This window comes from Leucoraja erinacea, chromosome 2 (assembly GCF_028641065.1).
Source record: "Leucoraja erinacea ecotype New England chromosome 2, Leri_hhj_1, whole genome shotgun sequence".
NCBI lineage: Eukaryota > Metazoa > Chordata > Chondrichthyes > Rajiformes > Rajidae > Leucoraja > Leucoraja erinaceus.
Window position 1 is genome coordinate 78,043,075 of NC_073378.1, and position 27,007 is coordinate 78,070,081.

At 41.3% G+C, this 27,007-nt stretch overlaps 1 pseudogene; it reads left to right on the forward strand.

The window, feature by feature from the left end:
• Window positions 1-24,546: 24,546 nt before the first annotated feature.
• Window positions 24,547-24,645, forward strand: LOC129716437 (U6 spliceosomal RNA; annotated as a pseudogene).
• Window positions 24,646-27,007: the final 2,362 nt, after the last annotated feature.

Here is a 27,007-nt window from a genome sequence, read left to right on the forward strand (position 1 = left end):
TCTGTTTGCAAATCTCCCCAGAGGGAGGAATGTGATCATGGATATTGGTTTGTTGATCCTTCCAGTGAATTTGAAGGATTTCATGATACTTTGGGCGGCACTGTGGTGCAGCAATAGAGTGGCTACCTTACAGCACCAGAGACCCGTATTTGCTCGTAACCATGGGTGCTATCTATATGAAGTTTGTACGTTCTCCCCAAGACCTGTGTGGCTTTTCTTTGGATGCTCCGGTTTCCTCCCATACACCAAAGATGTACAGGTTTGTAGGTTAATCGGCTTTGATAAAATTGTAAATCATCCCTAATGTGTGTGGATTAATGTTAGTATGTGGGGATCGTTGGTCGGCACGGTCAAGGTGGGCTGAAGGGCCAGTTTCCGTGCTGTATCTCCAAATTAAACTAAACTAAACTAAGCTAAACTAAATGGTGTTGTAGATATTTTCCAAGTGCTTTGAGATATCATAAGTAATAGGAGTAGAATTAGACCATTCGGTCCATCAAGTCTACGAGATTCAATCATGGCTGATCTATCTCTCCCTCCTATCCCATTCTCCTGTCTTCTCCCCATAACCTCTGACATTTGTACTAATCAAGAATCTATCTATCTCTGCCTTAAAATTATCCACTGGCTTGGCCTCCACAGTATTCTGTGGCGAAGAATTTCACAGATTCACCATCCTCTGACTAAAGAAATTTCTCCTCATCTCCTTCCTAAAACAACGTTTGTTGTATATAGTCCAGGAGTCAAAAGTATTGAGAAGGATAGGCCCACTGGTGCTTGCAGGGGTGGAAATCGCTGTCAAAACAAGGGTGGGACACAATTTTTTGGCAACGCATGCGCGCGCACACACACACACACACACGAGGCTTCGGCCATAGGCCCTGTGGATGGTAACATCGGGAGCTGACCTGGTTGGTGACCGACTCCGAACTCCAGCAACATCAGCTTCGTCCGCCCGAATCATGGGGCTTCAATCGGCCATTCATGGGGCCTTTCATGGGCGTGACTTAAAACTGGCAGCGGGATCTTCCATCGCCCGGCGGGGGTTTCAGCATCGGGAGCCTCGATCACCTCAACACAGCAATTTGACCGCGGGGCGGTGGAAGATCGTTTTTAAGGTTGTTTTTAAGCCGCGCCGGGCCAGGCGATGAAAGGCCCTGCGAATGGGCCGATTCAAGCTCCGCTCTATGATCTTTGCTCCACTAGAACGTCTCCCTCCTCCAATCACCATACTCTATCCTCAGTCCCACTCCCCTACTTCCACCTCTGACCGACACCTCCCTCCTCCAATCATCACGCTGAATCATCATGTCCCCCTCCCCCACTGCCTGCTGTCCGACGTCTCTTTCATCCAATCAGCGCCCTCGATCATCAGTCCCACCCCCCACTGTCTCGCGGAAAGCGGAGATTATTAATAGATTTTTGTTTTCACCAAATTTCAAAATCCGGTTTACAAAACATGCAGGGGAGGTTGTCGCACACCTTTCAAAACATGGGGGGGGGCATGTGTCCCCCTATTCCCCCCCCCTCCCCGAGATTTCCGCCCATGGGTGCTTGGTAGATCATGATCGTGTTCCAAATCACAGTTCTTGATCTTCAAAAACACATTTCATCAATAGACTAAAGGCTATGCTAGCACATTAAAGGTGGTGCTGATGTTATTGATTGATATTTGCCTTCCCTGGGACGTGACTCCTGAGATTTAATGTAGTCCATATTTTCCTGGGATTTATCATGTACCTTGTGAGGGCAGTGTAATGGGGACATGTTGGTGGAGGACCTTTGTCTTAAGGGCTGTCAAAGTAATTAAGATTTACACTTTTGTATAGGATTGAGGCAGTCACAGGTCTCGCTTTTAGGTGAGAGATTTTAACTGTGGAGTCCATCTGTCCTTTAGTTATAAATGATCATGTGATACAATTAGAAGCAGAACATATGAGTTCTCTTGGTATCCTTGCCAAATGCAGCTTTCAAGCAACTCTTACAATTAGATCACCTGGCCATTTATTTCACTGCTGTTCATGGGAGCTTACTAAGTACATACTATATGCCAAATTGTAATTATAATTAAATTTCAATGTACTTTATAGAGTAGTAAGCACTTTGAAAATTCCTGAGGTTGCGAACAATGCTAAATAATTGAGTGTCTTCTTTTTGATTTTCTTTTGCTTTTTCCGCATACACAAAATTCCACTGTTCACCGTAAAATGTTCACTGACCAATTCTTACCATCCTCCTGTTCTCCCTGATATCTCTTTTGCTGTTTTCCCAATTTATTCCTTGATTCTACACTTCAACGTGGTATTTGTCCTGTTGCATATTTTCTGTGCTGAAATGAAGCATGTTCAAATTTCAGAATTTATTGATGGTTCATAGGAGGATAATTTGTTATTTCGAACAATATATACTTGACACAGCAGACTAGCATCAACTGAGCATTACATCAATTTGCCAACATTCCAAGAGTATGATTTAAGATCCTGTGGAAAATGAGATGCTTTGTCCTCCAGGTATTACCCTTTCATTGTGAAGGATTATCACATTGATCAACTGTTGTCTTGAGATGTGCCCTTTTGACTCTCACTCTTCGTGAATAAGGGTTCTAACTGTTGTTGGTCAGTTGCTTTTCACTTGGAAACCCCTATAACATTCCATCTTTGAAGTGAAAAAAGTAATACACACAATCTACTTAAACATGCTAGGAAAATGTCATATCCACCTGGAAAGCACAGTTAACCTCTGTATGGAAAACTGAAGTCAAGTCTTTGCTGGCACTGCTTAAACCTCAGTTAAACTGCTGCAAGTACCTTAGGCAGAAGCAAAGTAAAAACGTATGGTTAACTTCTTCAACTCTGCCATCTGTCATGAATAGTTGTTTGTCTTGTCTTTTGATTCTCTGCTTGGTTGCACATGAAGTCAATGGAAGAGAAAAATTCAAATGTTTCATTAATTATTGCATCATTTAGAAGATATATTCACTGACCTGGGAATAATGGATTCTGGGAATATCCTGGCACAGAGTGCAAAGAAGCACAAACTAGTCTGTCAGAGTTTCTGTCAGAGACCTGTGATAAATGAAAAGACTCTAGTGGCTTAACTGCTTACTTAGGCCTCTTGATTTTAACACAGCTGTGCACAAACTTAGCATTGATGTCCCTGCTATTGAAACATAATTTAATCTGACAATGATCAGCCCAGAGGGTTTTTGTGAGAGAAAGCAAGGTTGTTCTACTTGGAACATTCATAAGCTTGGATGTCCAGAGATCTAAGTAAAACCATTCAGTGCGGAAGCCTTTCTAGTACATTAGAAGCATATGCAAGGAGGTGAGTTGTCATAGGATTATCCACTATGGCATCGGGCAGCCAGCCATCCAGGAAGACTCTCCAAATGGCTGACCTAAATATTCAGCAGTTGATGTTTTTTGTCAGCTTGGATTGAAGATCCTCTTTATAATATCTTTGCGTATATAACTTATATGCAAATATATGTCATTTTCTTGAATCTCAAAAATTTTCTTGAGGTTTACTCCTGGAGCCTTTTCCATGACTGGATAGGGCCACAAGGCAATGGAGGTTTTAAATCAGAGTTTTCCCTCTCCTAGATGGACTGCCTTCCCAGGCTGAAGAGCCCCATCTGCCCGATATGGCAAATAAATGACAGATTAATACATAGTGTTGGCATGCTAAATAGTATACAAGAGCAAAGAATACATGGAGAGTATGTTAACAGGCGAGAGCAGGTCAACAGAAGCACCATATTATTATGGCTGTACAGAACACCAGAACCCCCAAAAAGTTAAATACTAGATATTTTAATAATATTTACATTTTAACATTTGTGAATTTTATAATTTTGGAATTTAATGTGTTAAATTAGAAGTTGATTTGTCACATAATCAATACAGAAGAGGGGAATATGTTATCAAAAAAAACATATTGAGAACTGTAGCTCAATTTTTAATTGGTATGCTCACAGGCATCTTTTAGTTCACGAAAAGTTACTGTAATAAGATATAGACATTCTACATGATTTTATTGATGGATGTGTAGAATATTAGTGCTGGGAGATTATACTGGAACTATGTAAATACTACCTGGACCACATTTAAAGTAGTGAAAACTCTAGTTATCACGCAAAATAAATGATCTGATTGTTTTATGGAGGGTGAAGAAGAGAGTCACTGAGACATTGAGAGACTACACTTTTAGTTATAAGGAGAGATTGACTTTGTGTTTTGTTTGGAACAAAAAGGACGACCTGGCGTGGGGGGACTACTGGGAAGGAGGGGGGAGGGGAGGAGAACAAAGGGGGACCTGGTGTGGGATATTTTATAACTTTGTTGGTGCCCTATATGTGGTGACTCTTTGCATACCTTGGGTTTGCAAAACAATGCATTTCACTGTGAGTTGTTACATGTGACAATAAAGTATTCATGCATTCATTCTTTCAAGGCTAGGAAGGAGATTTAATCAAGGCAGCAACATGCAAGGCAGAATAAACAGGAAGAGCATATTTCCCTTCAAATGGTGGCTAAAAACTAGAGAGCACAGTTTTTTTAATTGTGTGATATGAAGATTAGATGGGCATGGAGAAAAAATATATATATTTACAGTCAAATGGGAGTGTGGATCCGGAATTCATTGCCTGGAAGAGTCGGGAAAGAAAATCCCTTGTAGCATTGGAAAGGTGCCTAAGGAGGCAACTGGTGGACTTTATCCTGTGATGAATTGGGTTTTGGGAAATAATGAAATTGTATTATTTTCATGCATGGGCTATAAATCACCATGATTCCAGTAATCTGACTGGTAATAGTTTCTAGCATACTGTCTGCACCAGAGATAAGAAAAAGGAGGGATTCATTGTCTATACCAGAAATATGGACTTTACACCTTTGCATATGCCTAACTCCAAAATTGGATTGCCTGGACAAGTTGCAATGATAAAAATATGGTTTGAATGCGGCATAACCAGTATTTATTTTCAAAATGAAAAGTGGCTTCACTCCAAGAGATAATTTGGCAGAACATGGAGCAGAATGGAGCAGAATGGTTCAGCTTTCTCCTCAAACGGATACTGGCTTTGCCTGGCCATTCCTAAATGCTCTTCCTTGTGGCTGCCTGCAATTGAATCCAAAGTCAACAGCTGCAGCAATAACTTGATCTGGAAGGTAACCAAGCCTCCCAATGGAGCTTAAAACACAAATTGACGCTGTGCTAAAGAAGAATTTTCTTTTAGCAGTGATGATTGAGAGGTCAATATAAGACTTCCCTGTAAAAAGAATTCTAAGAACAGTTTGCAATGTTGAGAAATTAAATTATATAGAAGGGTTTATACAGCCTGAGGTCTAGGCTGATCAAGGAATGGCTGTCTATGATGAGACGAAAGAGGAGGTAGCAAGAGACACAGGACCGAAGCAAAACATAAGGTGCTGGAGTAATTCAATGGGTCAGGCTGCATCTGTGGATGAAACGGACAGGTAACATTTCAGGTCACAACCCTTCTTCAGACTCTGTAGAACCGGAGCTCGGCAAAGATCTTAGTTTAGAGATACAACGCGGAAACAGGCCCTTCTGCCCACTATGTCCACAATGACCAGTGATCCCCACACTATTCTACACACACTAGGCCAATTTACATTTATACCAAGCCAATTAACCTACATGACTGTGCGTCTTTGGCGTGTGGGAGGAAACTGAAGATCTCGGCGAAAACCCATGCAGGTCACGGGGAGAAAGTAAAAACTCCGTACAGGCAAGCACCTATAGTCAGGATCGAACACGGGTCTCTGGCGCTCTGAGGCAATAGCTCTACCACTGCACCACCGTGCTGTCCTCTTGCGAAATCTGGCAAAAAGAAGACCCTGAAAGAAGGGTTGGAACACAGAGGGATTTGATCCGGAAGCAGCATTTAATAAATAGATGAGTCATGTGCCAAGAACCAGTTAAGATTAGTGGTGGGTGAGGGAGTAATATGGGAGCAACGTGTTTCTGAATAAGCTCTGGTTTATGCTGGGTGGAAATGAAAGGTTCGTCTGATCAGCATTAGAATAGTTAAATCTTGGCAACAGAAATGGCAGAGATGGATAATGTTAATGAGTGTGCTGTTCATGGAGTGGAAATGTTGTGCCTTATGCCCTTATCCCACTTAGGAAACCTGAACCGAAACCTCTGGTGACCTTGTGCCCACGCAAGCTTTCCATGAGTCGCCAGAGGTTTTGGTCACTTGCCTGGAAAGCCTTGACCGAAGCGTGAGCTGCATCTACTGACCAAAGATCCTACAGGATCTTTACTACCAACCGCACACACACACACACACACACACACACACACACACACACACACACACACACACACACACACACACACACACACACACACACACACACACACACACACACACACACACACACACACACACACACACACACACACACACACACACACACACACACACACACACACACACACAACACATCGCAAAGGTGGGGGCCAGGGACAGCAGAGAAGCTCTGTCTGAGCGATGAAGAGGAAGGTAAACGGCTGCCACAGAGCACGGTAAGTCCTTTAGAGGGAGGGAGAGAAGGGGAAAGAAGGGGAGTGAAGGGGAGAGAAGGGGAAGAGAAGGGGAGAGAAGGGGACAGAGAAAGGGGGAGAAGGGGAAGAAGGGGAGAGAAGGGGAGAGAAGGGGAGAGAGAAGGGGAGAGAAGGGGAGAGAGAGGGGGGGGGGAAGAAGGAGAAGGAGTGGAGACAGTTTTAAGAAGTTTAATAAAGTTAGCGGGCATTTTACCTTCCGGCGGATCTTCTAGGTCCTGAAAACCAAAGATCCAATAGGATCTTTGCTGAAAACTCCAATGAGCCAATCAAAATGGCCGGTCAGCGAAGGAGATTGCCTTCGACTGCCTGTAAGTAAATAGCAACCCCACTCCACTGGCTTCGACCAAACGGCAACCTATTTTTAGTCGAGGCCGGTTTTGATTTTGTTGAAATAATCGCAGGAACATAGAAGAAGCCTCCACTACACGGAAACCACTTTCGACCATTAGGGAGAGTGACCAAAACCTCTCCGTGAAACTCACGGAAATCTTGGGTGGGGGGCAAGGTTACCAGAGGTTTCCGTTCAGGTTACCTAAGTGGGACAGGGGCATTAGGAAGCTTCAACCAGGCCAATAAAAGTACTGGGAGTTTGGCAGCGAGGAAACATGGATATGGCTAGAAAAAAAAGAAATGGATTAGAGAAGAATTACTATTTTAATCTAAGACAGCATCTAAGACCAAAAGAAATAGGAGCTAGGAAAAAAGCCAGACTGTCCCAAAAAAACACTCCTGATGAGGCATGTACCATGTTATGAAAGTATTTCATTCCCAAACAGCCATCTCTACAGACCTCATGCAAAGCGATCGAGGCAGTGAAGTAATTGTTTCAGCAGCCCAATAGCATGCTTAATCGGATCCTTGTAGCAGCTTGTCTTTCAGTATATGTATGCTGTGCACACATACATGTGTTCCAGACCAGAGTCGTGAACATTGTTATCAGCGGAGAGCACTTGTTACCCTATAGCCACAATTTGGTTTGCTGTGGTGGTTGAAATACAGCTGACCCAGGGGACATCTGCAGAAGGAACACATGGTAAATGCTGTCAAGAGCCCGGGCATTGACCTCCATGATCTAATTGCCCTTCAGGCAGTGGAATCCTTTTCAGTTCTGTTAAGCGACAGAGATGGCATTAAACCCTCGCAAAGCAACATACTTTCAGTCACTGGCACTCTACATGAAGAGGAAGAATGCAATCCCTGTAAATCATCACGCTTGCTCTTCCAGCTTCTTTCTAACAAAAACGAATTAAACCGCTGCTTGCAGTAAATTGTGAGAATTTGCATATATCTCCACCAAGAACCAGAAGGGAGTCAGCTTCGTAAAATCTCAGATGTTCCTTTATGTTCTCTCCTTCCCTTTTCCAGCCTCTGCATCTTAAATCACTCTAACCTCTCATTTATCCCTGTGCCTATGCGATCGTCAACTTGAAACATTAAAGGGTCTGTCCCACCAGCATGCAATTGCATGCATCTAGCGCGACCAAACGTGGTCGCTTGAGGCATAGGGCCTCGCGGGGCCGGTCCCACTTCGATCGACGGAGGCATATGGAGTTGTGCGGCGCTGGTCCCGACATCGCGCGGGACTCCAAAAATCTTGCACTGTCCGAAAATCCCGCACGACAATGGCCTGTTGGCCCGCAGCCGCATTGAGGCCGTACGCAATGTCTCGATGCCGTACGCATCGTCTTGATGTTGTACGCAGCGTCTTGATAGAGTACACCCAGCGCGTGGCGTTGCGCGATGACGTCACCGCCCGGCGTTCCGCTGCGCGATGACGTCACCGCCCGATGCCATGCGACATCCAAATTCAGTCGGTGTGCCTCCTGCCCAGCCGATTGTTGAGTTTGACGTAAATTACGTCACACGCGAACTTTGCGCGTACTTACCGCGTACTTACCGCACACTCAGCGCGAACTCCGCCTCTATTTGGTCACGCTAGACGCATGCAATCGCATGCTGGTGGGACAGGCCCTTAACTGTTTCTCTCTGCATATAAGCTGCCTGCCCTGCTGCTTATCTCGAGCTTTCCTACCTTTTCTTCATAAGATGCAATATTGAGTGTGAAGAGTGAAAACATACTAATCTACGTTCAAGATTTTTCATCATAAACTTCAAAATTAGAATTAAGTGGTTTCACATATTAAAGATTCCATCAGTATGTGAGGTGTGGCATTGATAAGGGATTGATTTTGATAAAGGTCTTAAATGTACTGATATTTTGAGTGCTAATATATGAATATTTTGCAAATCATCATAATGATCACCATGAACATTCACTAAACAAATTTAGTTGCTTTCTGATTACTTTGATATGGGAGCAATACACATCCCTAGCAACGATAATAGCTCCATTTTAAAATGGATTACATTATTTTGATTACATTTATATTTATGGGGAAGCATTTTCAGAATTAAGTGAAACAATAGCTCACAGGAAACATCTTTTTGACCATTATCACTGCTTGCATATTTCTAGTTTTTATATATGTATTTAAAGAGAATTTTAGAAATGGAGCAAATAAAATTCTCATAAGACTATTCCCGCACATGTGATGATAAAAGCGCCGTTGAACCCCCTTTGTGCCATTTTCACACCTTACCATTCCTTATCTATGTATCTCCCTTTCCCCTGATATCAGTCTGAAGAAGGGTCTCGATCGGAAATGTCACCCATTCCTTCTCTCCAGCATTTTGAGTTAATCTTCGGTTTAAACAAGCAGCTGCTGTTCCTCCCTTCACATTCTTTCATAACTTTCAGTCATCAATGTGAATTGATCAATTCTGAAGCAATTTTTAATATTTATAATATTTTAAACATTTTTTAATTTTTATATTTCGCTTGAACAAGCACAAAAGTTTGTCTATCCTCTTGGTTTTAGCAAAAACTGCAGTGAATTGGTTAACCAGAAAAGCCTATAATTGGTCAAATGCCTTTTCACAGCAAGTTCATGAAAAAGGTATTAGTTGTTCCTTCCTTGTCTTCTACTATCAGATGGCATCATGTCATAAATATATTCAGTTGTCCAGCAGGATATTAATCTATCCAAGTATCAGCCATTTCCTGTCTCAGCCCATATGTTTCCGTTATTTATGTCAGGAGAATCACATTTACACAGTCATTGCTACTGGTTTACAAAGTTCAACCCTTCTGGTATAATTCTCCCTGTGTTAGATGCCTTTGGTCCATTGATAATACACAAGCCTCCAGAACAAAAGCAAAGATTGCTGCTGCAGACCTGAACTAACAATAACATCTGCTAAGCAAGGTTGATCTCAAATAGTGGGCGATGTGCCATTTTTTTCCCAGATCAGTCAAAATTCAAAATTACATGTGAAAATTGTTTTAATCTGTGCAGTTGTATAGAGTGTATATTATTGAATACTATGATATACACTATATGTGCTTGTTTATATAACAAGTAACCACATGCACCTCATAGATGGTCTTTCAGGATTGAGGATAATTTGATTCCACTTCAGTGCTATGGGTTCACAGATAACTGAGGAGGCTGATATGGGACCCATAAACTCAGTCACAAATGAAGCACGAGGTGCTGGTTGAAGCACGTTGAAGAGAAGTTTTGAGGTAGTGCAGTTCTTCCACCATCTACACTAGGTTTACATGTGTCCCCAAAGAGTGGAACCCAAGTGTTCAGGTATCACCATGAATGTTCTTCTGTCACTTTGAAGGGTTATGTGCCAGGAATTCCCAGGAGTTTAGGAGATGTTGATCAGTATCCAAGTAGCTTTGAGAACATCCTTGAACTTTTATCTTTGTCCACCCAATAATCTATTGTTGAGACAGCTGAGAATAGAATATCAGTACTGAGCATGCATATGAAGTAGCCTGCCCAATTGAGTGACCGAGTTCACATTGTTGGGATTCTGGCATGGGAGATATTTGGACATTGGCTCACTTGTTCTGCCAGAGAATTTGGTGGATTTTGGAGGGAGAGTATTGGCGCTACGTCTCAGTGCTTTGAAGTGCCTGCTGCACAAACTCAGAAAGTCTCAGAAAGGCAGGGTTCACTACCGCTAGGGGTATTAGGGGTTTTGTTGTTGATTACTAGGGGTACTCGAGGTCTAGTTGTTGATTTGAAGTTAATCTTCCTCCACAGTTCATCTCCATTAATGATTAAAGTCTTGCTAGTACTCTGAAGTGATGGTGAGTTTCATTATCAAAATCTGCTTTTGGCATTGCGATGCATCATAATGTATTTGGAATGTTTTACATGCTGAATTGAGAGACAAAAGACTAGAAGATTTCCAGACCAACAGTCCTATCTGTGTCCTATTGGGCCAGATCTTGTGGATCAGAAATTGCTGCCCATGCTCCACTTATTCCTGTCTTTCATTCATCTGAATGTGGAGAACCAATCTCCTTGGCACAAAGTATTCAGACTGTCGCTATGTAGACAGTAGGCTCCATCCTCAAAAAGCCCCATATGATCTTTGAATGCTAGCAAGGCTGGAGAGCAACATCTCTCCATAAATCTCTCATCAATTAAAAGGTTTTCAAGCATCTCTATCTTTTGGAGACATTTAAAAAACTATAATGTTGAGGTTTTGGAACTTTATCACATCTAACTGAGGGCAAGAGAGAAAATATGTTTCTCCATTGCCCTTATTTGGAAAGTTCAGCCATAGTATGCCACCAGTCACGATGTGAGGTCAGCAGCAGAGCAAACTGATAGATTCAGTGTTCTGAATGACTGCAGTTATAACGGACAAGTGCCAGCTATTCCATTAGCAACTGAAAGCATCAACCAGAGAGATTCTGCATGTTGTTATAACCAATGCCTTGAGTCTGATTTCACTTTCAATTCTCAACATTGAGGTCCTCTATCTATATAAAGTCCTTCAAGTAACTACATAGAGCTAATCCAGGGATGGTGCTTCAAAATGCAGGTTTCTTATATTCAGAAGTGATATCTTAGTTATTTTATCCCTCTTGGGCTCACAATCGGATCAGGAAGGAATTTAACTTGGCCTTGAATGTATTCAATGATCGAGACTCTCCTCCTCTTTGGGGTAAAGAACACCAAATATTCATGACCCTCTGTCCATCCTAAATGTGAAGCTCTTATTCTGAACTGAAACCTTCAATACTGTACCTATTCTGTATAAACAAATCATACATAAAAGCAATTTACCAAAGTTACCATACATGGTAAATGGTAGGGAATTGAAGAATGTAGGTGAACAGAGGGATCTGGGAATAACTGTGCACAGTTCCCTGAAAGTGGAATCTCATGTAGATAGGGTGGTAAAGAAAGCTTTTGGTGTGCTGGCCTTTATAAATCAGAGCATTGAGTATAGAAGTTGGGATGTAATGTTAAAATTGTACAAGGCATTGGTGAGGCCAATTTTGGAGTATGGTGTACAATTTTGGTCGCCTAATTATAGGAAGGATGTCAACAAAATAGAGATAGTACAGAGGGGATTTACTAGAATGTTGCCTGGGTTTCAGCAACTAAGTTACAGAGAAAGGTTGAACAAGTTAGGGCTTTATTCTTTGGAGCGCAGAAGGTTAAGGGGGGACTTGATAGTGGTTTTTAAAATGATGAGAGGGATAGACAGAGTTGACGTGGAAAAGCTTTTCCCACTGAGAGTAGGGAAGATTCAAACAAGGGGACATGACTTGAGAATTAAGGGACTGAAGTTTAGGGGTAACATGAGGGGGAACTTCTTTACTCAGAGAGTGGTAGCTGTGTGGAATGAGCTTCCAGTGAAGGTGGTGGAGGCAGGTTCGTTTTTATCATTTAAAAATAAATTGGATAGTTATATGGATGGGAAGGGAATGGAGGGTTATGGTCTGAGTGCAGGTATATGGGACTAGGGGAGATTATGTGTTCGGCACGGACTAGAAGGGTCGAGATGGCCTGTTTCCGTGCTGTAATTGTTATATGGTTATATTATATTATATGGTTAGGTGGCACTAGCGATCATTTCTGGGTGGCAATGGTCATTGGGAAAGTTGCCCAGACTCTTCTACACAAAATTCCTCACATCGTAGATGACATTTGCCTTGAGTCAGTCATGTGGTTCATGATATCTATGTGCTTTGTGGCATTATGTTACAACCTCTGACCTTCATTTATAAAGTGCAAAAGCCTGGAGCAAATTGGCAGAAGTCTGAATTAAAGGATCCTCAACGTGATATCAGTGCTTCACTCATCACCCCTGCCCAGCTCACAATTAAATTATAAACCAAGCCTCACTGTTAATTCCTCAGTCACGTAGATTTATGTTAGAGTAAGATGCCTCTGTGTGCCAGACTGATCAGTCCATTCCTTGAGGTAATGAGGGGCTGCTCACAACACAGCATTTGGTCAGTGCTCTGGATCATCCACCAGGCTCTCCCCCACTTCTGTGCTAGCTTTTCCTGCAACTGCTCTGTGGTTGCCATGGGGAAAGGGTTCCTTAAAGTCTGACCACCTCCGCAGAATAGCAATGATGTGACGACTGAAATTTCTGCATGTAGTTTATTTCTGAAAAGGCACAGGTCTCATTGCTGTATTTCTGTGCAAACTATCTTGGTGCTGCCTGTGCTGCAGCATTTTTACCCAAGTTTACAAAGTCTGAGAAAGATAAAACATGTTCAGCAATATGAAAGAGAATGGATTTCAAATTGTTAGCAATGCATCCTTTCACAGCATAGTTGTCTATGTATTTGTTACATTGCCAGCACAGGTGAAAATAATACAATAGGTGCCTCCATTTAAGTTTATAATTTAGATTGTGTAAATAATTGAGATCCCAGCACTGATTCACAGGCCTACCACTGGTCACTGTTCACTGCCTTGAAAAATAAGCTGTTTATCTGCATTTCTGTTTGTTGTTAGTGATCCTCTATCTATGCTAATATATTACTCCCAGTAACATCAGATTTTATCTTATGCAATAATCTTTCATGTAACATCTTGTCGAATTTATGAAGCTATAACTTTTGATGAACATATGATGAAAGAATGGATCAACTGGGCTTATATTTCGCTGGAATTTAGAAGGATGAGAGGGTTTCATATGGAGACATATGCAATTCTTAAGGGATTGGACAGGCTAGATGTAGGAAACGTGTTCCTGATGTTGGGGGAGTCCAGAACCAGGGGTCACATTTTAAGAATAAGGGGTAAGCCATTTAGGACTGATATGAGTAAAATTCTTTTCACTCAGAGAGTTGTGAATCTGTGGAATTCCTGCCACTGAAGGCAGTGAAGGTCAATTCGCTGGATGTTTTCAAGGGTTAGATATAGCTCTTAGGGCAAACAGAATCAAGGGATATGGGGAGAAAGCAGGAACCGGATACTGATTTTGGATGATCAGCCAGGATTATATTGATTAGCGAAATGGCCAACTCCTGCACCTATTTTCTATGTTTCTATGTTTCTATGTTTTGTATCACTACGAACTACAACTCTTCTTAGGTTTAATGTCCCCAATTTGTTAACCCTAGTCAGAGTTAGATATGTGCTAATTTTCCTTGGCATTTCTAGCATTTCTAGCTCAATTATCGATAGGATGCTCTAAAAAAAGGTCAGTCAACTAAACACTTTTCAGTATTTTGCTCTTTCAAGTCAAGTTTATTCATCCCATACACATATGAGATATGCAGTGAAATGAAAAAGATGTGCAGTGAAATGAAAATGTTGTAGATTTCTGGTTCCAGAAATCCACAACAGGCAGTTAAGTTCTCTTCCACACAAATTACGCAAAAATTCCTATTGACTCATAGCCTACTAATTTACTGTGATGAGGCATGACTGCAGACTAGCTTTGGACCTTCTCGTTCCACTGTTCCATGTTGTGCTCCAATGGAGTCATGCCTGATTTGACCGCTCAGTAGTTTTGGTCCCCAGATGTCCTGAGGAAGTGCTTGAGTTTGTAAATAAATCACAGGATGGTTTGAAAGGTAAAAACGAAAAAAAATAAAGTGAAGGACATCTGTAGTGTGCGTGTTTCTGAATGTGATTTTTACAGTTTCCTCAGTTAAGCCACAGTAATGGAGTTTACATATCAGGAAAAGCTCCTTTGGCAGTGTTATCAGGAGTTACTGAAATGTTTGTGTAACAGCCGGATAGACAGGAACTAATTTGTCTAATCCTCTTCTTTTCTGCCTGTATTGCCACTGAGGGGAGTTTATTAAGTTCAAACAAATGGATCTTTGAAAAACAAAAAAAAGGTTATCCCCAACAGTGAATTCACGCTTTGCAATTTACGCAGTTTGAGCTATACCTTGATACTGATTAATATTATATGTATATTTAAATGCAGTTTGCCTATTCACAAATAGGAGCCAATGTTTTAATGAAAATTTCTCATATGAGAATAATCAAAAGCATTTTTTCTGAAGGTCACTTTTCAAACTAACATCTAGAACCTCAGCAGTAAGTTATCATTAATCGTACATGGGGCCAACTTTCATTTACCACAGGCATCTGGAATTCTATATTTTTCAGCTGATTTGTGGATTTGCTTCTGATATTGTACACAAATATCAACATACATTTAAAGTGCAACAAGAGAAAATCATTTTTTACACAGAGAGTGGTGAATCTCTGGAACTCTCTGCCACAGAAGGTAGTTGAGGCCAGTTCATTGGCTATATTTAAGAGGGAGTTAGATGTGGCCCTTGTGGCTAAAGGGATCAGGGGGTATGGAGAGAAGGCAGGTACAGGATACTGAGTTGGATGGTCAGCCATGATCATATTGAATGGCGGTGCAGGCTCGAAGGGCTGAATGGTCTACTATTTTCTATGTTTCGATGTTTCTATGTATTCCATCAACTTAATGCAACGAGATGTGCATGGCCTGTACATTCCAAGGATATACCGAGGACCTCTGGCATCACATAATGTGGGGTTCGAATGCTTCAACTAATGAGACGTTGGCAGCATGCATGAGGAGCATGGTGTTGGACAGGAGGAAACTGCCCATCCATGCTATTAAAAGGGGTCTGCAGTGGCTTGCAGTCTGTTGGGTTACACAGACACCAATGGAAATTGGATTCAAAAGCCTGATGTGACTGTTTGGCTTCGCAGATCCATCAGGAAAGAGGTCTTTCACGGTCAAACCATAACGCTTCACTATGACAAAGAGGATGTGATAAAGGAGGTGAAGACTCATGGACCACATTAACGTGCAGGAAGAGAATGATAGAGGAGAGGCAGAAATGCTCAGATTAGGAAATTTTTTGCTCAGAGATTCTTCTGGAACTCTTTGACATTGACATGACTGTGAAACAATGTCTGAAGCGATTTTTCTTCTCAAAGAAGATCTTTGTATAGATAGACCACCTGCTGCAACTGGACCTACAGTTGGTAGGCAAGGATATAGATGTCATTCCAAAGCTGTCAAAGTTATTTTCATGTTGAATTTCAGTGCTCCCAACTCCCAATATCCCAGTATGTGTCATATGTCACATCTCACCATGTCCAGCGTACGGCTACATTGAAGAGGTCACAGTCTATTACACAGGAGCACTGAGTAGACAGTAGGAAACTGTGCATGAATGAGCACTTTCAGGAAAGCCCAATTGAAAAATGTGCATGCCTGACCCAGAGGTTTACCAGTCTTGTAAGGGATTTTACTCTCTTGATAAAAAGCTAAAATTGATCAGTAGATGACAACCTTGAGATAGCCATGACATCTTTGAAATGTGATGGGCTGGTGTGCCTGAACATTTCCAGCCAACGTGTCTGAGCAAAGAGTGACACAAGACCTCTGTTCCTCACTTTTGAGACCTTCCAAAACCAGAGCACAGGAAAGGAAGATGGAAACGACGAGACCTATGTTACCATACAATGACTACTGAGTAAGCATTCTGAACATTGGCAGTTAACTAACACCTGACGCCCTCTTGAAATTTGCAGGAGAAAGAATACTACTGAAAGTGTGAGAGATACGCCTCTCTAATGACCAGCTAACACTCCATTTAAAGCACATTACGATTTAAAGCACATTAAAATGTCAATCCAATCAAGTGGCCAATAAACTGATTCAAAATGAAGTTCCAGTTTCCATTACAATCCTGGACCAAGCACAGACAAATTGGTTGAATTCCACTCACAATGATATTAAGGTAATAGTTACCCAACCATGACATTAAAGTTATGGTAAATTAAAAGTCAATGCAATTTGAGAGGTAAACTTTCTGCATACAATGATAGATAATTGAAAGTCAATCATCAGACAGGGTTTCTCTGCAGGATATTTTCAGAGTAATACCCTAGACCCAGCAGTGCTTCTTTCTTGAGTTTCCCATTAGTGACATTGTTTGTAAATTGCCATTAGGCCATTGGTAATATGTAAACCAGAGTGGACTCCAAATGACAATACATCTTAAGATTCAGTTGATACCATAAAACCTGGAGTAGGTCAGTGAGTCAGGCAGTATACCTGAGCTGCTGCCTGATCAGCTGAGTGAATCCACTACTTTGTGTTCTCCAAAATATTCCAACATTCTTAGAATAAAGGGGAGGCCATTTAAGACTGAGGTGAGAAAAAAACGTTTTCACCCAGAGAGTTATGAATTTGTGGAATTCCCTGCCGCAGAGGGCAGTGGAGGCCAAATCACTGGATGGATTTAAGAAAGAGTTAGATAGAGCTCTAGGGGCTGGTGGAATCAAGGGATATGGGGAGAAGGCAGGCACGGGTTATTGATTGAGGACGATCAGCCATGATCGCAATGAATGGCGGTGCTGGCATGAAGGGCCGATTGGCCTCCTCCTGCACCTATTTTCTATGTTTCTATGTTTCTATCTGTAGTTCTTTGTAACTCAATTTTTCTCTTCACTATCTGTCTACAGAGATGGAAACCTATTGTAATAATCTACACATTTCAGGTACAAAATTTAATTTTCTAATATTTTAGTGTATGGAATTGAACCATTAATGATTTAACAGTTTATTGTCTTAATGTGGATCACTTATAAAGGTTTTATAAATGCATTAAGCATGCTTTTACTGTAATGTCAATGGCAATTTCCAGTCTTATTTATCACTTACACTAGAAGAAAAGTATAACTATGGATCCTATATATTATGTTTTTAAATTGTGGTTTCTGTAATTAAATGCAGGATTAAATTTGCTGGACTAAGAATGAATACTTTGCATGGAATTTTAATTATTAATCGAATGCAAAAAAATAAAAGCAGCCTTGTCCTGATAGGGCACTACTTAATTCGAGTAATAAATTAGATGTTTAGATATACCAGACAACACTGTGGTAGAGCATCTTCAATCACCAGGGCTCCAGTAGTTAACAGAAAATTCTTCAGTTTCTCGGGGCAACAAGGAATGGGCAATGAATGTTGGATTTGTCAGTAACACCAACATCTTGAGAATGAACAGAATGTAACATGCAGGCTGATCTAGCATTGGGCAAGGTTCCATCGACTAGATTGGCCTGTGCAATTGTTTTCAACATCAGCTCATATCAACATTGAAAAGCTCCACTGCCTGATTGTGTTGTTTTTCTGCTGTCGAGCACTGCACCAAGACACCTGCCAAGCCATTAAAAAGCATTCTTTCTAAGCTTAAACAATAGCCCAAAATGCATTCATACATTGATTATAGATGTCTTCAAGATCTTAATCATGCTTGCTGGCCATCTACTGGAGTAGACAGAGTAGTATGGGTGTCAGCTTTTAATTGTAACTGTCTTGCAGAGTAGTGTTGTTTTAATATCCTGTATAGATTTTTATGTAATACACTTACTTGCAGGCAGCCTGAAGCAAGAATCAATTCTGCAAAGGGTTCTTCTTTTGTTAAAAGCCAATCTTGTTTTAATGATGCATGAAGAAATATTCATACATTGACATATTTCTGTCAGGATTCTTTTGAAAAATCAATTAAGATAATATTGTTCTGGCCTAGTTATCCAGTAAATGCATATAAGGGATTTAAAGGATTTAATATGATTTACTGTTAACATTATTGTTTTTTACATCTCATCCCATTATTTTGTACTAGACGATTGCTTTATGGTTTCATTTGTAAGTGTAACCATGATTAAAACCTGAGGCATCCACTGACTACTGACATTATGATGATTCTAATATATGTATATTCTGGAACATCTGGATGTTGTTAGTCTAAATTTAGTTGGTAGTAGCATGTCCACATTTTAATGATTAAGGTTTGTTACATGGTTCACTGTATTACAGTAAATGACTATAAATGTATCATCTTCATTTGATTTCCTTCTCTTTCTCAGCTGCATTTTACTCCTTTTGAAATTTACATTACTTTCCACATTCTATGAAGTGGAAATAACTTTCACTTTAAAAAAAAAAGTGTTTTGTTTCTGGATTAAGTGATTATAAGATTTTGATGGGGGGCATTATCCCAAATATTTATGAGCTGGAAAAGACTGGAAATAAAGCCTCTAAAAGAAATGACAATAGGGAAACAGGGGATTAAAGGCCAAATCATCTGCGACCATCCACTCCCACACTCAGGCTAAATTGAAAGTTGGCCTTATAATGATTTTTTCCTTGCACTTTATTTTCAACATTAAAACTCTTTACATTTAGCACAATGCAGTTACCACAAACTCTTTAATGAAGTCTAGCAGGGAGTGTTATCTGCATTGTGAACATGTCGTTGTGGGCTGAAAGACATGTTCCTGTGCTGGACTGTCCTATGTCATGTTCATTGGCAGCTCCAATCCCAAGACAATCTCAGTCTCAAGCCTACACATTTGGAGCACACTAGAGCCCTTCGTAAATACCAGTAGGAACAAACTACCTGCCCGCACATTTGTCACATTTTGCCACATTTGAGCTATACGGCATAAAAACAGGCCCTTTGGCCCAACTCGTCCTTGCTGACCAAGTTCTCCTCTTAGACTATACCTATCTGCCTGCATTTGACTGAGATTCCTCTCAAACCTTCCTATCCACATATCTGTTCAAAAGTCTGTAGTTCCCACGTTGGTCCCATTGATCACTTCTGAACACACAAAAACAATTGAAAGCAAGTCAATCTTGATCCTGAGGAATGCCAAAAAAAGATTGCACTGTGGATTGCAGCCTTTTTCTAATCTGTCAGAATGTTAGAAAAGATAATGATGAGAATCCTAGAATCATATTGCATTGAAACAGACCACTTGGCCCAATTCATCAATGTCAAGCAGTGGCCACTCTTCCATATTAATCCCATCGCCCAGCACTAGGTCTATAGCTCTCTACACCTTATTGATTCAAGTGTTTATCTAGTCACTGCTAAAATTAAATGGTGTCTACAATTCAGCCTCATTGGCTCTTTTGAGCTGTGTATTCGAGGTGCTCACCACTCTCTGGTCGACAAAATGCCCCTCATATCTCCTCTGAATTTTTTACCCCAAACCTTAAACAAATGTTGACTAGTTTTTTTCTTCCTTTGATATGGAGAAAATATTCCTGCAGTGTACCCTCATTATACCCTTCATAATTTGTATGCAGGTGACCCTCCTCCCTATGGGGGTGCTACATTCCTAGAGAATGGTCTGTATTGCAATTTGACATAACACAAAGCCACATCATCTCCATGTGCATCAAGAAAGATGCGTTGAAGAAAAATAAATGTTATGTTTATTCTTTACGTTTTTTCACATCAATTTTGAGAGCATTTTAATCCATATATCTTTCGGATAATGATTTGTGAATTCTATATATGTGCATGGGTGGCAAGGTGATGCAGTGGATGCTTTACAATGCCAGAAATCTAGGCCTGATCCTGACTATGGGTGCTGTCTGTATGGAGTTTGTATGTCCCCATGACCTGCATAGGTTTTCTCCGGGGGCTCCGGTTTTATCACACACTCCAAATACGTAAAGGCTTGTAGGCTAATTGGCTTGGTAAAATTGTAAATTGTCCCTGGTGTGTCTAGGATAGTGCTGGTCGGCGGGGACTCGGTGGGCCGAGGGGCCTGTTCCACGCTGTATATCTAAACTAAATTAAGCTAAGCAGTCGTAACCATGGATGGCTTTTACCCAGTTGTGTCACCTGTTAATCTCCATTTCTCCAGGGATAAATGACCTAGATTCTCTGTTCCCTCCTTATAATTTAACCATTCAATCCCAGGCAATGTCCGGCTGAAAATCCTCAGCATCCACTCCAGCGCAATCACATTCCTCCACACCCTGGTGACCATAACAGCATACAGTTCCCCAGCTGAGGTCTGACCAAGATTTTATAAGTTCATGAGTGAAGGAATCAATGCCCCTAAGGGAAGTAAGCGGATTCACCACCATGTTTGTGTCAACCCTCTGAAAGAGCTATTCACTTAATTTTGTTCATCCTTAATTTCTTCAAATAGTTGTTCCCTTTTTCTTTTAAAAACTATGATTGACTTTGCTTCCGGCAGTTTATCTGATCGAACATTCAGTGTCCTAACTCCATTCTAACAACATCATTCTATGTATCTTGACTTTAAAAAAAAATTACACGGAATGTTGGCCACAGATGCTTGTATTTGAAGTCTGAAAATTATGTGGATGATTGTGCAGCAGGTTTACTGCTTGAAGCAACTATCGAGGGACTGATTTGTAGGACTGATTCCATGGGAACATCAGAGGGAGATCTAATGGGAAACTGTGAGGCTTTTGGTCCACGTCCACCTACCTTGTTTCACACTTGTTCAAGTGGTGCACCACACAAGGCTGAATAGTAAAGGGTGTTGTGTAAATATTGTTATTTTCTTCAGCGCAACTGAGTATTAAACTTCATAAGATCATAAGAGACAGGAGCAGAATTAGACTATTCGGCCCATTTAGTCTACTATGTCATTCAATCATGACTGATCTATCTCTCTCTCCTAACCCCATTCTCCTGCCTTCTCCCCATAACCTCTGACACCTGTACTAATCGAGAATCTATCCATCTCTGCCTTAAATATATCCACTCAAGGTCTCCACAGCCTTCTTTGGCAAATAATTCCACTGATTCACCACCCTCTGACTAAAGAAATTCCTTCTCATCTCCTTCCTCAAAAAATGTCCTATAATTCTGAGGCTATGACCTCTTGTCCTAACTCTCCCACTAGTGGAAACATCCTCTCCACATCCACTCCAGGGTGGTGGGGGCAAGTTCTCTGGATGCTTTCAAGAGAGAGCTAGATGGGGCTCTTAAAAATAGCAGAGTCAGGGGATATGGGTAGAAGGCAGGAACGGGGTACTCATTGGGGATGATCAGCCATGATCACATTGAATGGCGGTGCTGGCTCAAAGGGCCGAGTGGCCTACTCCTGCACCTATTGTCTATTGTCTATTGTCTATCCAAGCCTTTCATTATTCTGTACATTTTAATGAAATCCCCCATCATTCTTCTAAACTCCAGCAAGTACAGGCCCAGTGCCATCAAACGCTCATGATATGTTAACCTACTCATTCCTAGGATAATTTCAAGTGGAATAAATGTCTGTTGTTATGACTCATGGAAAACCAGATGACAATTTGCAGAAGATATTCTAATCTCACCTGCCTGAGAAAGACCACAAATTTGTGACATTTGTGTTCATTATTATGCCATGTCCAGCTGAAATTATTGCTGTACAAGTGGAAAATCATTGTCACATATGTTCCTCAAGCTGTGTCTTTCAGCCTGCGAAAGTTTTATGACATTAAATGCAAATAAAATGACTTGAGTTAAGCCATTGGGATCATTAATCCGAACTCTTTGACATGCATCACTGCTTTCCTCAGCACTCTTTGAAAAGAAATTGATACTTAATCTTTAACCTGCAATCTTACTGAGGTTATGAATACCACAATATATATAACATTTTTCAAAGCACTAAATGCTGGAAAATGCATTTTGCGGCAGGGGCGAAAAAATAACACATCCCAACATCCTGGTATAGGTTGTACAAATAGAGTTTATACCCACCCATTACTTTCATTTACAGTCCTTGGATTAATGTCACTTAGTTGCACAGAAATTGAAGATATCATTATCTGTTTGTTATTGATTCTACTGTCACGTAATCACTTATTTTATGTCCCCTTTCCTCTCCTAAGTGTTTTGTTGCTTCATGAAGTGCTTTCCGTGACAACTATTGGGGATCTAGTACATTGTCCTATCATTTTGCCATCTTAATTGGAAATTATGACCATTTTACTTTATTATTTCTTCAGTCCCCATGTTGCCACTTTCCTTTTCGCTGCTTCTGTATACAGGAGAGCAGATTTTATACCACTGCTGTGGAGCCACTGATACAGATACTAAGGAAGCATTCAAACCACGAGTGAGAGAGACAAGCTAATCCAAATATTTTAATGTAAACCCCTTAATCCTTCTTGATTACTGAGCATATACAATATACATAATATGTCAGTAGTGCAAGAAAGTTAAAAAAAAAAATACTATAATATTGGCAAAATCTCATGGAATAGTGTTTAACCCAGGCACTTCTTCTGCTCAGAAGTTTAACACACAACTGTAGGCAAAGTATACCACAAACTGTCACATTATCGACTGCCTCCATTACCCCATACCACATGGATGCTACAATGAAGGCAATGGCAAAGAATGCTCTTTAACTTGTCCAGGAAACAAAATCTCAGTTGAAGGAATCTGATGGTAGCCTCGATGATGTTCTTGTCATCTCTGGGATTTGTATACCACAACATTTCCAGAGGTGAATAACCTAAAGAGGCTAGCCCTTGTTCTCACCTTCCACCCCGTCAGCTGTCATATACAGCATATAATCCTCCAACATTTTCACCACCTCCAACGGGATCCCATTTCTGGCCACATCTTCCATCTCCACCATTTTCTGCCATCCGCAGAGACCATTCCCTCCATAACTCCATGGTCAACTTGTCCCTTCCTACCCAAACCACTCCTTCCCCAGGTACTTTCCCCCAGCAACCACAGGAGATGTGCACCTGTCCCTTTACCTCCCCCCTCGACTCCATCCAAGGACCTAAGTCTTTCCAGGTGAGGCAGAGGTTCACTTGGACGTCCTCCAACCTCATCTACTGTATCCGCTGTTCCAGGTGTCAACTTCTCTACATCGGCTAGACCTCTGCTCAGTCCGTTTTAACCTATCTGATCTCCCTGTGGCCCAGCACTTCAACTCCCCCTCCCATTCCCAATCTGGCCTTTCTGTCCTGGGCCTCCTCCATTGTCAGAGTGAGGCATAGTGCAAATTGGAGGAACAGCACCTCATATTTTGTTTGGGTAGTTTACACCCCAGTGGTATGAACATTGACTTCTCTAATTTCAGATAGCCCTTGCTTTTTCTCTCCTTCCCCTTCCTAGTTCTCCCACTAGTCTTACTGTTTTTGCCTACATTCTATCTTTGTCCTGCTCCTTCCTCGAACATCAGTCTGAAGAAGGATCTCGACCTGAAATCCCGCCCATACCTTCTCTTCATAGATGCTGCCTCACCCGCTTAGTTACTCCAGCATTTTGTGTCAGTCTGTGTTCCCTCAGAAACCACACATGTGGCCAGAAAAGTGGCTGCAATTTTGATTGATTGAAAGATACGACAGGTAAACAGGACTTTCAGCCAACCAAATCCACATTAACCATTGATCACTTGTTTATACCTGTTCCATATTATTCCACTTTTGCATCCACTCCTTATAGATTAGTGGCTATTTATAGAGGACAATTTACCTACAAACCACATGTCATTGGTATGTGGGAAGAAACTAATGTGCCTGGAGGAAACCCGCATGGTTACAGGGTGAACGTATAAACTCCACACAGGAAGTACCCAAGGTTACTACCTGCCCATCAGCCACTATTATAAACTTGTTATATTTTAGGCAAGGCCACAGAACTGTTGGTCTATTCAATGGTGAATCTCTTGCAGTTTCTGTTTACCCTAAATTTTTATTTAGGTATTCTCAAAGGTGAAACCATTGCATTGGCCACAGTGCTCAAAAATGCTTGTGCTTGCTTTTGCCTGCTTGTCAGAGATGAGCTTGCGACTCCCTAAGTAGAGAATTATAAACACATCACTGTGGTAGCGCAAACATTAAACTTGGAATGCTCTAGAGATTAGCATGGCTCCTGAACAAAGTGACACTCAAATTAATGAAGAATTCTCTTTTTTAGATGGTGCAATGGTGCAGCTAGCAGAGCTGCTGCTTCACAGCTCCAGCAACCTAGGTTCACTCCTGATCTCTGGTCTGGGTAGAATTTTCAAGTTCTCCCTGTGAGTGAGTGGGTTTCCTCACAATACTCGGTTTTCTCTAATGTGCTAAAGACATGGAAAAGTTGGTTAATTGGCCACTGTAACTTGCTGCTAGTCTGCAGGCAAATTGCAGAATATGGAGGAGGCGGATGTGACAAGTAAAATGGACATGGCCAGTGGATGTAGTGTACCTAGACTTTCAGAAAGCCTTTGATCACGTCCCACAGGAGGCTAGGGGGCAAAATTGGAGCACATGGTATTGGAGGTAGGGTATTGACATGGATAGAAAATTGGTTGGCAGACAGGAAACAAAGAGTAGGGATTAACGGGTCCCTTTCAGAATGGCAGGCCATGACTAGTGGGGTGCCGCAAGGCTCGGTGCTAGGACTGCAGCTATTTACAATATGCATCAATGATTTACACTCTGTAGATGAAGGAATTAAAAGTAACACAAGCAAATTTGCAGATGACATAAAGCTGAATGGCAGTGTGAACTGTGAAGTGCTATGAGGATGCAGAGTGACTTGGACAGATTGGGTGAGTGGACGGATGCATGTCAGATGCAGTATAATGTGGATATATTAGAGGTTATCCACTTTGGTGCCAAGAACAGGAAGGCAGGTTATTATCTGAATGGTGTCAGGTTAGTCATATGATGAAATAATGGAATGACTGGGCTTGTATTCACTGGAATTTAGAAGGATGAGAGGGATTCTTACAGAAACATATGGGATTGGACACGCTAGATGCAGGAAACATGTTCCCGGTGTTGGGCGAATCCAGAACCAGGGGCCACAGTTTAAGAATAAGGGGTAGGTCATTTAGAACTGAGATGAGGAAAAACATTTTCAGAAGGAGAGTTGTGAATTTGTGGAATTCGCTGCCTTAAAAGGCAGTGGAGGCTGATTCAAAGGGTGCATTCAAAAGATCGTCAGATAAAGCTCTTAGGGCTAGCAGAATCAAGGGGTATGGGGAGAAGCAAAGCTGGCCTTTTGCCAATTGGACCAATTGCTCCCAATTGGGCACCCGCGCTAGGCTGGTGGGCAACACACTCTATCCCCTCAGCAGCGAACCCAGTAGGTGAAATTCCTCACCGGCAACAACGCAGCCCCGTAATTAACTCTCAATACTGTCACCGGCACCGGTGATGGAAATGGGGCGGTACGCAGGGGGACGGCGTTCCCCTACTTTTCATTTTCCAGCTTGGGTTTAATGAGTACTGCAGAAAGATTGGAGTCGTTTATCACTTGATTCAACTGAGACGAAAACGATTTGTTAGCACTTGTTAACAGCCAGTAGTTAACACGTAGTTATACAATGTGTCACCAATACATCGATCTGCATTCCACAGTCAATATAATTGTGTTTTGACCAAGTATTAATGACGCCGCAATCCTTTGAATAAAATTCACAGCAGAATTTCTTTAAATTTACTGTCAATAAGGGCTCCGGTCCGCGTGCATGGGCTTCTTCTGTGCAGGTACAGTCGTTCACCCACGTTATTTTAAGAAGGAGCTGCAAATGCTGGAACAATCAAAGATAGACAAAAATGCTGGAGAAACTCAGCAGGTGAGGCAGCATCTCACCTGTGAGTTTCACCAGCATTTTTGTCCACTCACGTTATTTAATAATTTGTACCCGTCATTTAGGGATATTATATGAATTTAATAAAAATAAGTTTATGAGTGTTGCTTTCTCTCTCTCCTTCAAGGTTAGTTGTTCTGTTTGCCTTTATTTGCTTCAGTTTTATTTAGTTATTTATCACGTTGTGGTTGTAGCTTTTGAACGATTTAAACGTATCGGATTTTTAAAATTCATATAAATTCATAGCGTTGCCCAAGTGCCAAATCCCTTCAGCTGTACCTGCAACTGAAGCTACGGGTGGATTACTAGACCTTGAAGAGACATTGACACTTTGTTTTTATGTAGAGTGGTAATAGAGAAGGGCTCCGTACCGCGAGCTCACTGACTGAATGATACAGACGTCCTGACTGAAAATCACACCCTCCCGATCAATTATTTTAGGATAAGCCTTTCTAGAGAACATACTACTTTTGGCTTTGCCCATTTTCAAAATATAGAATTTTGAATTTGCCGTTAGATTGGTACAAGGAGACTACAAAGCTCGTAATATCTATTTTTAACACACTGTAACTTTCTACATTTCTACTTTTGGGTATGTATGTAGCAATTATGGCATGGAATTGTCTCCAAGTCAAGTCAAGTCAAGTCAAGTCAAGTTTATTTGTCACATACACATATGAGATGTGCAGTGAAATGAA